The sequence below is a fragment of the Pinus tabuliformis genome, chromosome 6, assembly GCF_031772625.1.
Source record: "Pinus tabuliformis cultivar Carrire ecotype Pingquan chromosome 6, CPIR1, whole genome shotgun sequence".
Taxonomy (NCBI): Eukaryota; Viridiplantae; Streptophyta; class Pinopsida; order Pinales; family Pinaceae; genus Pinus; species Pinus tabuliformis.
Genome location: NC_142292.1, coordinates 1,430,658,327 through 1,430,671,783, shown reverse-complemented (window position 1 = coordinate 1,430,671,783; position 13,457 = coordinate 1,430,658,327).

The window sequence follows — 13,457 nt, the reverse complement described above, 5'->3', positions numbered from 1 at the left end:
CCTCAGTCCCTAAATATGTTGTTCTTACCCCTAAAAGAACAAGGTCATCAAACAACAGCACTTCCAATCAGTTCTCCACCTGAAAACACTTCAAAACAGGCTTATTTTGGATCATGTCAGCTGCTTAACTGAGCATCTACGCTGTATTGCAACTGTCCCACTCTGTACCTACGCTGGAAGTCAAAAACAATGAAGGCTACCTGCGCTGGGCGAGATTGGCCAAGTGGCACAGTCATCCTGCAAGGTGTCAATTGCCCAGGAAGCTTCCAAAATGACACTTGGTTCATGAGATTCGCCCTGTGATGAGTAAGAGGTACTTGATCACCATGTGTAAGCAAGGATCTCCAAGTGGACACACGAACTGAAGATTAACTGAAGATGGAGAGGACACTAGTCAGCTATATGCCAGCCTCCAGCTGACTCATCCTTTCCTCTTCCCTCCTATATATAGAGCTCTTCTATGAGGTCTAAGGGGGGCTGGAATTTTGTATAAGCAAGGAGGTGCTGTTGGTATACCGCCAGGATTATTGGGTGATTGTTTTACTAGAGGTGAAGAGGAGAGTTCTTGCTGCCGAGGAAGTGCTGCTGGATTGGATCCAACATCATTGGTTGTAACTTCCTCTGGAACCCTGTTACTTTCTATCAATAAAGTTTGCATGTTCTCCTATATACTTGTTTTACATAGATGCTTTGTGTTTACATGTATATTTGATGCACCCTAATCCATGCTTCAGTTATGAGTACATGTATCTTGTAGTTCGCTCTCTTGTTTTGTGCAGGATCTGTATGTAGCTGGATCGGCTAGGAGAGCAAAGAGCTGGGAGCAGGATACAAAGAGAGAAGGACAAGGATCGACTAAGCGCAAGACACCAGGTTGGTTGACCTTCTTACTATTCTCTCTGTACTTTCATAAAGTGGAACATGAAAACTTTATCATTCAGTTGTTGCTAAAGACTGTCACCTTTAGAAGGGTTAGTGTCATCCGCATCGGATACTTTTCCCCACAACAATAAGGTATAGATTTTGAAGAAATTTTTGCACCTGTTGCTAGACTTGAAGCCATAAGGATGTTTCCTCCTCTTTCTAGCTTTCAGAAATTCAAAGTATACCAAATGGATGTAACATCAGCCTTCTTGAATGGAGATTTAGAAGAAGAAGTTTATATTGAACATCCATAAGCATTCATTCTTGGAAATGATGCAAAACTTGTATGCAGACTCAAAAAGGCCCTCTATGGTCTGAAACAGGCTCCAAGGGCCTGGTATTACTGCCTTGACAAATATCTACACCAACAAGGTTTTACAAAAGGTTCAGCAAATAGCAATCTATATACAAAGATTGAAACTGATAAATTGCTAATTATTATTGTTTATGTTGATGATATCATTTTTGGTAGCAATGAAGAATCCATGAGTCAGAATTTTTCATCACTAATGCAGTAAGAATTTGAAATGTCCTTTCTTGGTGAACTTACCTATTTTCTTGGTCTACAAGTTCAACGAAATAAAGATGGTATTTTTCTTTCACAAAACAAATATCTCAAACAGATCTTGAAAAGGTACAGAATGGAAGGTTCTAAACCTGCATGTACCCCAATGGTAACAGGATGTAGTCTCAGCTCAAATGATGAATCAGCAATAGTACATCAACCAACTTACAGAACCACGATTCGCAATCTTCTTTATCTAACAATTACCCGACCTGACATCATGCCTGCAGTAGGAATAGTTGGAAGATTCCAAGCAAACCCAAAGGAATCACACCTTTAGGCAGTCAAAATAATTTTCAAATATCTTCAAGGAACTCAGGACTTTGGTTTATGGTATCCTAGAGATGCAGATCTTACTCTTCATGCATATATAGATGTAGATTGGCCCGGAAGTGTTGATGACAGAAAAAGAACTAGTGGTGGTGCATTCTATATGGGTTTTAGGTTAGCGTCTTGGTTCAGCAAGAAACAAAGTTCAATTGCTTTATCTACAGTTGAAGTAGAATATGTGGCTACTACATCTTGCTGCACACAACTAGTTTGGATGATGCAAACCTTGCAAGACATTCAAATCACATATACTCCACCCATCTCCATTCTATGTGATAATACAAGTGCCATTAGTATTTCAAAGAATACAATCATGCACTCCAAGACCAAGCACATACCCATCAAATACCATTTTCTACGTGAACAAGTGCTTGAAGAAAAGGTCAAATTGGAGTAAAGAATAGGTTGTTGATATATTCACTAAATCGTTGCCCACAAAAACATTTGAATATCTCAAACAAAATCTGGGAGTAGTTGCTGCATCATCCTGCTGCTAAATCTAATTTTTCAGAGAAAGGTTATTATATGCATGTTTCATGAAGTATAGTTGCGTACACATATGGGTTTCTGTAGGTCAAGGAGTGTATATGTTTTCTAGAAAAACAGTGGGGCAAGCTCTGATATGGATGCTATGTCTGATGTTGACGATTACAATCTATTGATATGCTATGTTCATTAATTTTTATCTAACTGACAAAGATGCCTTAATCATTTGACTTGTTAACAATGCATAGGTAGCACAGGTTCAGGGGGAGCATTAGCCTTCACTCACATTCTGCATTGTTGGCATTATGATTGCTGAGTCCAGTTATGGCTTTAGATTTTTATACCTTTTGTTGCTTGAGTTGTCTAGAATTCTAGGGTGTGATATGTCTTCTCATACATTTGAATGAGTCCTATTGGAAAAATGATGTAATTTGTATCCCCACTTTGCATAAGATGGATGATGTAATTATATTTCTGTCATGTATAAACAATTGGTATATCCCCACTTGGTTGGGTGGATGAGTCAAATTTTGTATATCCCCACGTGGTTGGGAGATGGATGTATGTATCAGTCATTGGTGATAGGAAGGTCATACTCACCTAGTTGAGTTATAGAGTCATTTTATTCTTTTGGAGAATATTTTTGCAGACTCTGCTTGTGCTCAGGGGGAGCATGGACGATTTCAGTGCATCAATCATACAATCCAGCATATACTCAGGGGGAGCATGAACAACATAGGGGAGAGAATAACTTGGTCTGCCCTTTGCCCTTGATGTCAAAGGGGGAGAGTGTCTTGGTTTTGTTATTGCCATCAAGTCAAAAGGGGGAGATTGTTGGCATTATGATACAGGTGTTGTCCTTGATGGCAACTCACTCAGATAAAATTTCACAGTGCAGCAGGTCAACAACAAAGGATTACAGATCAGACTCCAAAGAATGAAGAAAGAGAGGTATACACTAGTTCACTTTGTCCAAGGCATGTATACATGCAGTTTAACAGAGCAAAAGTAGTGTATAATGTATACACGCACTTTCACAAGAGGAAAAGCACGTACATGTTGAAAAACCATGTTTTTGGTACAAGGTATCAAGAAATACCTAAGAGTATATAAGGAGGAGAAGATCATTAGGCCAAGGGGTGCAAGTGATGGGATTCTACAGAATACTTCTATCTGAAGTATATATATTACATTACAGGGCTATGTTTGGGATTGGATCTGAAAGTTTCATGTGCAACTTGAGTTCAAAATTGGATCAGGAATCATGAAACTTGAAATGACTTATTCTTGAATGATATGATATTGGTTGAGACCAGATCTGATGTTTTGCACCTGTTCTACTTATTATCTATCATGATCTGGGTTTGTCTTAAGTCTGAAATTGTAGCAAAGTTCTGAGTCAAATTTGCATATCTGTATGTATGTTCGTCTCAGCCGAAGCGCATGTACACATAGGTTCAACTCTTTCAAGTATCATATACAAAAAGTCAATCTTCTATTAAGATCTGACTGATCTATCTGATCAAATTCTATTGTTTTACTACTATCTTTCAATGAATTCCTCTTAGATATGAACGTAGAACTGTTGTATAAGGAAATTGAGTCTGATTGATTGATTGATTGATTGAGAAGGAAGGGTGATCCTTGCTACTATCTATTTTTGAACTCTGTAATATGACAATAGATATTCAGAATGTCACTGATTGGTACAGTCTATGGTTCAGAAGTTTATGATTCAGTATCTTTAGAGATATACGCAGGTTGGGTTAAAGGAAGTAGCGTATACATGCAGGTTGGGTTCAACCAGGTAGCGTATACACTCTAATGCATGATTTTTGATGTTACAGCTAGTTCTGGATGATTATGTAGGGTTTTGGGTTCAACACAGTTTTCCGGTGTCAGTGATCTAGTTGTTTAAATTAACTGAATATTGGTTGATGCAGTTTAAGTTTAAAAGGATTTGATGGGTCCAGTATGAAAATTTGATGAAACGTGGCCATGAGCTTGTGGTGTTGTGATCCAGGAGAATCCAGTCTCAAAATTCATGAAACGTGGTCCCTAGTGGAAGAATGGAGTTTTCTGTAGGCTAGAACCTACATACTAGTAAACATATAGGCTAGTACAAGAGCTGGGGGGTTGTAGCTCCCTTCCAGTAGAAGCTAGAAAACGAGAGAAGGTTGTAACCTTCTGCAGGTAGAAGCATGCATACTAGTATGAGTATGCACTAGTACAATATTGTAAACATATTTTCTTATTATTAATAGAAGACAGAGACGACAGTAGCAGGTGGTTTTTACCCACATTGGGTTTCCACCTTAAATCTTGGTGTTCATGTGTGTTGATTATGTGTGATGCTTTATTTTGCTTTTACTACACTATCTAATAAATCTTTGATATACTAGTTTAAGCTCAACACATGATAAATTGTCTAAATCACAATTTCTCTGCATATAAGCTGGTTTCTTTAAGCACAGTCATGTGTACACGCTAGTTCACTTCACTGAAGTAGTGTATATGAATCTGTTTGGGAAATAAAAATTTTGATCTGATAATACTGACTCACCCCCCTCTCAGTATTATTTTCAACATCGCGGTCCCATGCAATGAATCCCTTTGCTGTCGGATTCACCCAATCTTGGTCTCGCATTGTTATTTTGTAGATCTGGTCCAAATCATCGTCACTTTCGTAATTGTGGACCGGCTCAATATAACGTGGTACTTCTGTAGGGTCCAAAGGTACTACTACGTGGAGCAATTTCCTCTCAAATGATATTGTCTACTTCTTCAAATTGATCACCCCATTGATGTCAATAGCCCAATCGATCCCAAGGAGAAAGGGGTAGGGATTGTTGCCATCAAAAATCTCTATCACTTCGAAATCACTCCACAATTGTAGCAAATAACTTTTCCCTGACCTCTCACAAGTCCTCCTCTGTCTTGTCCTTGTCTGTGACCTTGATATCCTCTGCCTGCTCCCCTAGTGCCTTAATCCATAGTTCAAATCTCTTTTTGCATTCGATTCACGGGTGTTCTTTCCATCATCTGATCATATCTATGGCAGTTATGCTCGTCGTGGCCCATTGATTTGAAGAAGTTGCAAAAGAGTTGTTGTGGTGTCTGCAAAAATTTTTGCAGCAACTAACAATTGTCTGTTACATGTTTTACAGCTACCTGACAGATAGCAGACCACAATGCGGGCCCTGTACTTGTCCCTGCTTGAGCTTCTGCCCTCAGAGGCATCGGCCCCCCTCTTGCCACATAATTCGTGAAGATAGGGCAGTGATCTTTATCATGTCCCTGACTCTTACATTTCAAGCACCAAACTTTTTCGCGCACCTCTAGCCGAGTCGCTAGATCTTTCTTTAGACTTTGGGACAATAGGAAAAGATTCTGCAACTTCACATGAATCTGCTAAACTCCCAAAGCAACATCTTGAATCGGTGTCTCATGCAATCTCATCGCAATCTCTAGGGCTTCCGCCTGGGTCCCAATCTTTTTCTAGGATAAAGCAACCTTAGGTGAGCCAAGATTGAAGCTACAAACCATTCGCGGTGTTGTCCATTGGTAAGATTCTTGTTAGCTTCGAGGATCTAGAATTTCAATCTCTGATCCAGCTCTGAGGGTGTTTCGCCAAGCCTCATCACGATTTCCTTGAATCCAATGACTGATTTCCATTCAAACTTGGGCCTACTGAATTCCTTATTCAGCGCAATCTAAATGTCTGCTAACGGAGCTGTTGAGTTATCGATATAGTACTCATTGTACCATGTTAGCGTACGATACTGTAGAGCAGTAACCAATGTTGCTTTCTTCATTTAATCGTCTATAATATTCTGGGTTCTCCACACAGCCTTCACAATGAACTAGAACTAGTTTGGGTCCTCATTTCCGAAGCCCTTGAAAATGGGAAACTTTACAGTATTGGCCATATTGAATGGTGGCAGAGGTGGTGGCGATGTGGGAAAAGGTGTAGGCTGTGGAGGTGAAGATGGAGGTGATGTGGGTAGATGGGGTATTCACGGGAACCCTTACCTTATTAACTAGATAGCGCTCTGTGGTGAAGCATGTGTTGTCCCTTCATCGTCACTCAGAGGAGGCTCAATCAGTGGGTTATATTCAGGGCATGTTCTCCCTCTATCCTTGAATACCTTTCCACTTTGCGTAGCTCCAAATATCAAGGTAATGGTATAACCCGCTTTTCACACAAGAGTATTTTAATCCAAGTATTCAAAGATCTTAAATACTTACCTCGTGGTCCGTTACAGAAGCATCGCTCTACTTCACTATAGCTGACCGAAGTATCGGCCATAAATTCTATCATAAATCCTCCTATGATACGATTAAGCCAGTGATTGATAGTGCACACAATCTTATCTTCAAAGCCTTCCAATCTCCACACTAACTCTAGGGTCCACACTATTGGACCGTCAAGCCTCAACCTTCCCTGGTCATCTACCAATTTAGCGATCCACTCGTATAGATCAATCGGGAAAGAATGGAAGAAACTTTTGTGTATCTCTGTGTACAAATACCTATCCAACCATTGTTCTCTTGTCAGGCATGGATTTATGTTTTCTTGTGTCGTGAATTCATGGATATTTCTATCCAACCACTCCTCAATTTATTTCTTTGTTGGATTCCAATGATGTGACATCACACATCTCTTTATGTAGATCTTGGTCTTGGCAACATAACCATTTGTTGGCTTAGTGGGTCCTAACACAAGTTCAGAGTTAGTTTTGCCAAACAAATCCCTACACTTGGCCCTTTTAGCATCAACCCATGAAGCGTGCATTGAAGGCTCACCCGAAGTAGTATGGGGGGATGTTGGAACCAAGTTTTTGCACCCAGAGATTAGTGTAATGTCATTTTATGCCCTAAACCTGCCTTAATGCAAATCGATAAGACTTTAGGGCTTATCGATATAACTTCCCTTAATCAAATTTTATATCTCCACAATCTTTCATGACTATCTTTCGCAGACCCTAAACAAGTGAATCAACCACGTACGCACCTTCGTTATTACCATTCATCCTGTATTTACCCAGATCAGTCTAGTCATTCGATAAATTTAACATGCAACAAGATATTCTTCGTGTAAATAGTTACTATTACTTGCATTCATATGATAATATAAATCATGTAAAATCTAGCATCAATACAACATTAATTGATAAACCGATCATTCATTACAACATAATAGTGCATTCATTCATTACATAAGTAAATAGATAAAACACAGGATTTTCTGGAATAATATCTTTATTAATACTTCAGTTCTGCTTACAGACTCAAGACTTCCCTGCGCACTCAGCTACAGGGGTCCACGCACTCAGTTGCGGACTCTACTCTAGGCCTTTGCGCACACAGCTACAAAGCCTCTCTTCTACTCTAAGACTTCTTTGCTTTTCTGCCTACTAACCCATTACATTTATATTCATCATCTTCGTTATGCCTTAGTCTCTCTAAGGCTTTCCTACTTATACAATCTCATGGTCTGCAAACCATGGGCAGATCTATAAAGCCGAAACAACTTACATAGAAGAAGGGTAAAACCATTTATGGAACTTTACTATCTACGCGATCCGCGACCACAACTTGCAGAGACTTTACATTCTTTACAACAAAACTTGGGCTTTTTGACCCAAAACTTGGGATTTTTCCCCAAAATTGACCCTAGAGGACCTTGTCGCAACAGCTACAAAAGGGTCAGGTGCACACTTGATCCTGAGCCACTGAAGCTAGCCCTACTCAGGGAGATTAGGGAAGATCTTCTGGATACCTTAAACCTGCTAGCAGGAGGGGACATCTACCATCTACCCTTTGAAGATATCAATATTGTCTTTAAGAACCATTCTAGGGAAGCTAGGAAAAAGGGTAAGGGTAGTCAACCAATGGCCAGCTTATCCTCTTTCAAGACATCCATAAAAGGTGAAATTGGAAATATGTTGGAAGATTTCAAGGGTGAAATGCTGCAAACCCTTGCACTACAGATGGACATTATGCACATTACGAGAAAGTAGGAGGGAGAAGAGAGAGCATTAGCCATATTCTACCCCAGATGCACAATGAGGCACCCTAGGAATGAATGTCCATTAAACCTTATATAAATCTATTCATCCTGTGAAGAAAACAACTACATAGACAAGTGCCCTTCTCTACCTAGACTAAAAGTTGTGTATCAGGGAACTAAAGGGGTGACTAAACAACTCTGCTACATAAATCAAAGGAGGCCTCATGGGCCTCGACTGTACCAATAGGGCATGCAAGTGTCATCCTATGCATATTACAACCCTAACCAAAACACATCCATTCCCTCTTGGGAACCCCCCACTCATCCCTCTTGGTCTACACCTTCTTCTTGGTCTTTTTCACCTCAGCACCATTTCCAGCCAACCAACCAGCCATATACTCCTCCACAGCCTTAGTGGAATGCACCACCCCAAGGGTGGAGGCCCCCATACAACAATGCTCTAGCCTTATTGCCTTCACATCCTAATCAACCACATCTTTTACACCCAGCTCCACCTAAACAACCTCAGATGTCTGCCCAACCAAATCTGAACCCATACAACACATAGGAACAACAAGTATATAGTGGAAAAACATCTTACCCTTCTTATGCTATGGAAATTCAAGAAATCAACCTGAGGTCAGGGAGAGTACTCCTGGACATCCAACCTCCATATCCACCAAGGGAAAGTGAGGGGGAAAGAGAGGAAAGTATGCCTAGAGTGAATCCACCGCCCTTTCCTAAAATATTAACTCATCCATTCCAGTGTAACCTAGAACAGAATGAACTTATGGGTGAACTGAAAAATCTATGTGTCAAAATTCCACCTCTCTAATCCATTAAGGATGCACCTATTTACAGCAAACTAATTAAAGAGAAGTATTTCAAACATCCATGGAGGTGAAAAAGAGACACCCCAACCATTAATGTCATTGGAAAACTATCCAACAGAATGCTAGAGTAGGTAATTTGCCCAAAGTATTTAGACCCTGGAAGCCCTGTACTAGATGTTCTCATAAATGGAACCATTGTTCCACACACCTTGATTGATCTTGGGGCTACCTTTAATGTAATGACTAAGGACACCATGGCCAAGCCAAATCTCTAGGGTTCATTAAGAAATACCACAATAGTCTTGCAACTTGCAGACCATTCCACAGTAGCCCCTGAGGGCATTTTTGAGGATGTGATGGTCTCCATTGACTCCTGGGAGTACCCTTTCGACTTGCTAGTTCTCTAGCCTAAGGCCAAGATTAATGGTTATCCTCTCATACTTGGGAGTCCTTGGTTAGCCACTATCGATGCCTACATCAGCTACAGGGCTACAAACATGACCATAAAAAATGGGCATCTATCCAAGCTGTTGATCTTGTACCCTCCTGCTCAGCCATATTTAGAACATGATTTACCTTTATGGCTAGAAGAGGAGGAAGAAGATGAATTTTACTCAGCCCAATTATATACCCTAGAAACTTCCATGGGAGGAGGACAGTGTGATGAAGATGATTTGATTGAACACATCCTCCAAAATCCAACTTGTAACACCTTGTCCTTAGAGGAAGTTGTAAAGGAAACCAAGAGCAACTGTCAGATTTATCTATGCTTAGTTGATTCAAACCCTACTCGTGTGAAGAAAATAGAATTTGGCCCTGAAAGAACATTGAAAATCAATCCCTCTCTTTCTGTACACCAAGAAGAAGAGTTGTGCAATGTGTTAAGGGAACATTTGGATGTGTTTTCTTGGAGTTACAAAGAAATGAAGGGAGTGCACCCCTCGTTGTGTACTCACCATAATTATATCAAAGAAGGTTGCAAACTAGTTCGACAACCCCAAAAGAGAATGAATCTAGCTCTCAAGGATATAGTGAAAGAAGAATTGCAAAAGCTGCTAGATGCATGATTCATTTACACTGTCTCAGATAGTGAGTGGGTTTCTCCTTTGGTGCTGGTTCCAAAGAACAATAGGAAGTGGAGGATTTGTGTTGATATAGATAATCAAACAAAGCAACAAGGAAGGACCATTTCCCTCTACCTTTCATTGACCAAGTGTTAGATGGCCTCATAGGGAAAAAGTTATTCTCTTTCTTAGATGGGTTCAGCGAATACAATCAAATAGAGATTAGCCTAGAGGACTAGGATTAAACCACCTTCACCTATCCTTGGGGTAATTTCACTTATAGGGTCCTCCCTTTTGGCCTATGCAATGCCCTTGCCACTTTCTAGAGGGCAGTCCTGAGTATCTTTGTCGAGATAGTCCATGATGTAGTGGAAATTTATATGGATGACTTTACACCCTATGGGTGTGATTTCCAGGAGACTCTCTCCAACTTGGGTAAGGTGCTGAACAAATGCATTGAAACAAACCTATCCCTTAGTCTCAAAAAATGTGAGTTTTTGATGACTACAGGGACTGTTCTCAGTCACTCAATATCCTAGAAAGGACTGCAAGTAGACCCAAATAAGATAGCCATCATCCAAAGGGTTCCAGCTCCTCAAAAATAGAGAGATGTTAGAAGTTTTCTAGGTTTAGTCAGATAGTATAGGATATTTATAAAATAATTCAGCAAGTTAGCTTCTCCTTTATTTGGGTTATTGGCCAAGGACTTTGAATTTGTATGGTTAGAAAGTTGTCAAGAAGCCTTGGACACCCTAAAGGACAAGTTGACTACTGCACCTATTCTTCGAGGCCCAAATTGAGCTCTTCCTTTCCATATACATGTCGATGCCGCTCACAAATCCATAGGAGAATCTCGAGGCCAACTAGATGACAAGATACCTGATGCAATTTACTTCATTAGTAAGAATCTATCAAAAGCTGAGATGAACTACACAGTGACTGAAAAAGAGCTCCTAGTTGTTGTGCATTCATTGAATAAACTTAGACATTACATTACTGGTTACCATACATTTGTACATACTAACCATGCTACAACTAAATACTTGATGAATAAACCTGATGTAAATGTTGGATTATTAGATGGTTACTTTTATTGCAATAGTTTGATTTAACTATTATTCATAAGCCTAACAAGGAGAATGTTGTTGTAGATTTTTTTATCCAGATTGACTTTGCCTATAGGGGAGGAAGGAATTGTTGATGATCAGTTACCAGATGAACACTTATTCACCATTTTAGTTCTCTCTCCATGGTTTGTTGACATAGAAAATTACTTGGTGTCTACACAGTTTCCACCAAATTAGTCCTCCAAGGAAAAGAGAAAGATTGTAAGGAAGAACGCCCCATTCACTTAGTTTGGGGGAAACCTCTTCAAACTGGGCCCGAATCAAACTCTGAGAAGATGTTTCAGGGACGAGGAAGTCTTTGAAATCCTTCTGACCTGTCATGATGGGCCTTGTGGAGAGCACTTTGCAGCCAAAAGAATAGCATTCAAGGTAATACAAGCTGGTTATTACTGGCCCACTATTCACAAAGATGTGAGGAGGTATACTATTTAGTGTGATCGGTGCCAAAGGATGGGGAAACCTACCCCAAAGGATGAAATACCTCTGCAACCTCAAGTGAATTTCAATCCATCTGACAAGTGGGGCATGGATTTCATTGGACCCATTGACCCTCCATCCAGCCAAAAGTTGTACATCATTGTGTGCACTAACTATTTAACTAGATGGGTTGAAGCCAAGGCCATCAAAGCAGCAACAAAGAAAAAGTGGTTGAATTCTTAAGGGAAAATGTATTTTATAAGTTTGTGTACCCTAGAGAATTGGTCACTGGTCAAGGTAGTCAATTTGCATCTCACATGATTGAGAATTTGTTAAGCCAACACAAGATCAAGCACAGAACATCCACTCCTTACCACCCATGTTATAGACATTTTTGTGCCTAACAACATGAAGCATGAAATGTCAATAATCTGAGGGATCCAAAGTCCCTAAACATGTTGTTCCTACCCCTAGAGGAACAAGGTCAGCAAACCACAGCACTGAAAATCAGTTCTCCACCTGAAAACACTAAAAAACAAGCTATTTCTGGATCATGTCAGCTGCTCCACTGAGCATCTGCGCTGAATGTCAACTGCTCCACTCTGTACCTGCGCTGAATGTCAAATCTAATGAAGGCTACCTGCGCTGGGCGAGATTGGCCAAGTGGTACAGTCATTCTGCAAGGTGTCAAATGCCCAGGAAGCTTCCAAAATGACACTTGGATTAGGGAATTCCCCTTGTGATGAGTAAGAGGATCTAGATCTCCAAGTGGAAGCAAGAAACTCCAAGTGGACTCAAGAACTGAAGAATAACTGAAGTGGGAGAGGACACTAGTCAGCTTCATGTCAGTCTCAAGCTGACTCATCTTTTCTCCAAAACTTCTATATATAGAGCTCTCTCATGAGGTCTATAGAGGCTGGAATTTTGTGCAAGTAAGGAAGTGTTGTTGGTTTGAGTATAGAACTATTAGGTGATTGCTTTGAAGGAGGTGAAGAGGAGATTTCTTTCTGTTGGGAGGTGTTGCTGGATTGGGCCTATTATGGTTGTAACAGTCTCAGAACTTTACTTCTTCTATTAATAAAGTATTTGAGGTTCTTCTATATGCATGTATCTCTATGGTGAATTGATGCTTGTATATTTGATTTATTCTAATCCTTGAATCAGTTATGGATGTATGCTTCTTGTAGTTTCCTTTCCTTGTGCTTTTACAGGATCTTTGTGTAGCTGGGCCGGTGAAAGAGCAAGGAGTTAGGAGCAAGCAGCAAAGAGGGAAGATTGGATCAACCATTAGCGGAAGATAACGGTTAGTGGATCCCTTTTCTCTTCTCTCTCTCATCTCATAAAGAAGTAACCTTGAATAGCTTTGCATTCAGTTGTTGCTAAGGTACTATCACCCTTAGAGTGGGATAGGGTCATTCCGTATTGGATACTTTTCCCAACAACAAATTGGCGACTCCACTGGGGATCGTATCTTGTTGGTTGTTTGTGTTTTTGCTATTCATTTCATAAACAAAGGGAGTATCGAATCGAACTGTGTTTGAATCTTTCAAATGCAAAGTAGAGGGCAGCTACTCTAGCTCAGTTTCTGGGCAAGTTTATGATTTGAAGAGCTGATCCACAAGGACTCTAATAAGCTCTTAGTGATAGCTTTTCATCCTCCTTGTCATCCCTTAGTGTGTCCTTGACTGATAGCTTCTG